The sequence below is a fragment of the Ovis aries genome, chromosome 9, assembly GCF_016772045.2.
Source record: "Ovis aries strain OAR_USU_Benz2616 breed Rambouillet chromosome 9, ARS-UI_Ramb_v3.0, whole genome shotgun sequence".
Taxonomy (NCBI): domain Eukaryota; kingdom Metazoa; phylum Chordata; class Mammalia; order Artiodactyla; family Bovidae; genus Ovis; species Ovis aries.
In genome coordinates this window covers 75,899,082-75,903,297 of record NC_056062.1, presented here as the reverse complement: position 1 = coordinate 75,903,297, position 4,216 = coordinate 75,899,082, and positions in this window count along the sequence as shown.

Sequence of the window (4,216 nt, the reverse complement as noted above, 5' to 3'; positions counted from 1 at the left end):
TGTGTGTGTTCTCATTTAATTTGCACGAATGCCCTAGAACACACCTAGGACCACGCCTATTCAACAGATGAAGAAACCGAAGTTTCAAGACGTGAAATAACTCACCTTTGGTCACCCAGCTCGGAGAGAGGCAGAATCTATGTTTTAATCCAGGCCTACGAGTTTAGCTTCTACAAGAAGCTGCCCCTGGAATACTCTGTTCACTCCATAATTAAACAAGTCAGGGGTCAAATAGTTTAGTTAATGAGGTTCTGAGTCAGTAATGAAGGGAATCAAAAGGTGCCAGCTCCCCTCAAATTCAAATTCAAGCAAACCTGTGACTTCTCAGAGGCAGGTGTGCAGCACCCCCCTGGGAGCAGCTGCTGTTTGAGATGGAACCATTTTTACCCTCAGATGTGTTTAAAAGACTCCTTTAGGGCCATATTCTGAAAAATGTTTCTATGATGGTTGAAAAAGAAGTTTGAATGCAGATACGCATTTTGCTTTCTGCTTAGACCCTGAGCAGTAAGCAAGTTTTATGTAAGAGTGAGGTCTGAAGGGGAGGTCTCCAACTGCAGAAATGTTGGGGGTGGCCTGGAGTGGCCTCAGGGAAGAGACAGCCCTAGGGACAGTAACAGCGGAAGAGCTCTGGGCTGGCGGTGTAGAGAGGATGCAGGAATGCAAACAGCCTCCAGAAACCCCCAGAGCTCCCGACCTCGGAGGAGAGACACTACTAAACTTAGTGCAAAGAAAACAAGACCGCCCCAGACAGGTGATGGTTAGAGAGATAGCAGAGGGAGCTGGGGCGGGGGAGTTTTAGCCAGTTTGGAAAGGACACCAAAGGAATATGAAGCAAAGGCTCCCTAGGTCTCACCCAGGGACTCCTGAGAGGGTATCAGGATTGAATATCTGAGTTAAAAGTCATGAAGGACAGGAGGCCATCAACTGCTGTGACCTCCTACCCTTGAAGAGAAGGAGAGTCAACAGTATTTGGCCAAGGACTTTCATTAGATGGGGCTTCCCCAGTGGCTCAGTCAGAAAAGAATCTACCTACAATGTAGGAGATGTGGGTTTGATCCCTGGGTCAGGAAGATCAGGGCATGGCAACCTACTCCAGTATTCTTGCCAGGAAAATCCCATGATCAGAGGAGCTTGGCAGGTTACAGTCCATAAAGAGTTGGACACGACTGAAGCAGCTGAGCGCACGTTTGGTTAAAAGTAAGTATGAACAGAAGCAGATGAGCTTCTGAGTGCAAAGGGAGCCAGACCCATTTGCTCCAGCTCCTTCCCTCCTGCCTCTTTGTCCCACGGCCATCGCCTGCCTCACCTCTGGTTCTGCTCAGGGGAGGGGAGCATCCAAGACCCTGAGCCATGGATAAGATTATAAATTAGAAACTTACAGAATGCAGTCAGATGTGAGAGAAAAGGACATTTTTCTTCAACTAGCCATCCTAAGTCCTTTCCAGGACAAGCTAAGGTACAAAACAGTGAAATAAAATAAAACTTAATATTGAAAGTAAAAAAGGAGGGTGGTGATGGTGTTTATAAAAATTCCTAGAGTATATGAATATAGAACTAGAATCCACCAAGTCATCAGTAGCACCCACTGGCTAGCTAAAGAAAAAAATCATGGGACTTCTCTGGTAGTTCAGTAACTGAGACTCCCAGCTCCCAGGGCAGGGTTTCATCCTCGGTCAGGGAACTAGATTGCACACGCTGCAACTAAAGATCCTGCAGGCTACAGCTAAGACCTAGCACAGCCAAAAAAAAAAAAAAAAAAAAATCATGTCAGAAGGGGAAACAGTCTCTTTTTATTGGGAGTATATTTGCTTTTCAATGCTACGTTAGTTTCTAATGTACAGCGAAGTGACCCAGCTATATCTATACATGGAACCCCTCTTTTTTGGATTTCCTTCCAATTTAGGTCACCACAGAGCACTGAGTAGAGTTCCCTGTGCTGTACAGTGGCTTCTCATTAGTTATCAACGAAAGGGGAAACATTCTTTACAGGAAAAATGATGAGGAGCTGCAAAAATCAGTTCGTGCTTTAAGAGCGAGCATCATACAGGAACTCGAGGGCCACATGCCCAAGTGGAAGGTATTGCTCCTGTTTATGGAAGCTATATGTCCAAACTTGAATGTCAGCAAACTAGGTGAATCAATTAGCGGCTGAATGAAGCAATTGAAATGCATCCAACTTCCTACTTGGAAAAGGCAATAATGTTTCATAATAATGAATGTTAAGAACCTGTGATGGTATGTGAATAGACTGGCCAGTGTCAAAGAGAAGGGCTTTGTGTTTTTGTTTTGTTTTGTTTTTTTAATAAACACATATAGCCACACGTACTCTCTCACACACACCCATAAGGGTTTGTGCACTTCAATTACTTTAACAGGAAGTCCCTCCATGGAAAAAGTAATAGGACTAAAGACCCATCTGTGTCCAAGGCAAATCAATGGTGACCTCATTGGGACCTTTGGAGAGAAATGAACCATATCATGGAGTTAATTGGCTAAAGCCAGTTATAGAGAAACACTAGTCTAACTTCTCTGTGGAAGGAAATGTTACCCTGCCCGGGTTTTCATTAATACATTTATAGAACATACTAAGAAAGTACAATTCTTAGGTTAGCAAAATTTCAAAGAGACTTTATGATTTCAAGCAGAAAAAAATATTCCTACCAGTCTGTTGTGTATCCTTGAACTTGCCAAGGACTTTCTGAGATAAAGGAAATAGAAGGGACCATCAGTTCCCTCCAATTTTTAATCTAATTGGGTTCGGTTCAGTTCAGTTCAGTCGCTCAGTCATGTCCGACTCTTTGCGACCCCATGAACTGCAGCACGCCAGGCCTCCCTGTCCATCACCATCTCCCGGAGTTCACTCAGACTCACGTCCATCGAGTCCATGATGCCATCCAGCCATCTCATCCTGGGTCGTCCCCTTCTTCTCCTGCCCCCAATCCCTTCCAGCATCAGAGTCTTTTCCAATGAATCAGCTCTTCGCATGAGGTGGCCAAAGTACTGGAGTTTCAGCTTTAGCATCATTCCTTCCAAAGAAATCCCAGGGCTGATCTCCTTCAGAATGGACAGAAGAAAGACAAATTCAAGCAATGGGAAAGTGAAGGAAGTCTGGGGAAGCTGGGTTGCCTGGGGATGCAGAGTCAGCAGAAGAGCATGGGCCATGAAACTAGCCAGACAGGTTCCATAAGGTAAGAGAATCTTAAGATGCTACTTGGACTGGACGTATCCCAGTTCTGACCAGGATGTCCAAGTAAACCATCACGAGGACACTTGCTGAGGATCTCCAGGGCTTATTACATTGTAGGACTTCCAATATGCAAAGTACTTGATGGGTGTCATCCCATTTAATTATCACACAGCCACCAAAGGCAGGTTCAAACACCATCCCAGTTTTTCAGATGAGGAAATAGAAGCACAGAGAGGATAACCACCCTGCCCAAAGTGACAGAACTAGTAAGGAGCCTGCAATATGGAGCACTGCTCTCTACTAGCTGGACAGCAAATGCTCAGTAAATAAGGAGGCTTCTGGTCAAGCAGGAAAACTCTTGCAAGTGTTAGGTTTAACCTCAAGACTTCCGCTAAAGTAACAACTGCTTTAAAACGCGAAATTTAGCTTGGAAATCTAATGGGTATCAGTGCATCACACAACATAGCTACTGTACAAAGGATTTTCTGTGATCTGCTACCACTCAGGATATTTGCCAATCAAATATTGAAGTTTTCTCTAAACATTCCATTCGGCTTACAATGCTGATTATAAAAAGCAGAGTTTCAGCAAAATTTCATTCTTTACCAAACCAGGACATCTGATTCTGCCTGGTTTTGTCAACAGAGGTCAGGCTTAACGCATACAGCCTGGTTTCTTGAACCAGATTTAGTGTTTGCTCCCTTTGAACTCATTAGAGGTTCAGCTAAGATCGACAGAATTGAAAGTCTTACCCAAAGGCATTTTGGAACAAACCAAGACTTCTGTATTCACTGAGGTTTCACTCAGGGTGATCTAATGGTCCCTGCTGGAGACCACTTCACCTGTTAAAATTTAACCTGATAAGGAATTCCCTGGCAGTCTGGTGGTTAGGATTCACCCATTCACTGCTGAGGGTCCAGGTTCAATCCCTCACCAAGGAACTAAGATCCTATAAGCCTCATGTAATGGCAAAGGAAACAAAAAAAAAAAAACTCAACCTGATACAGTATAGGGATTAAATGACACTGA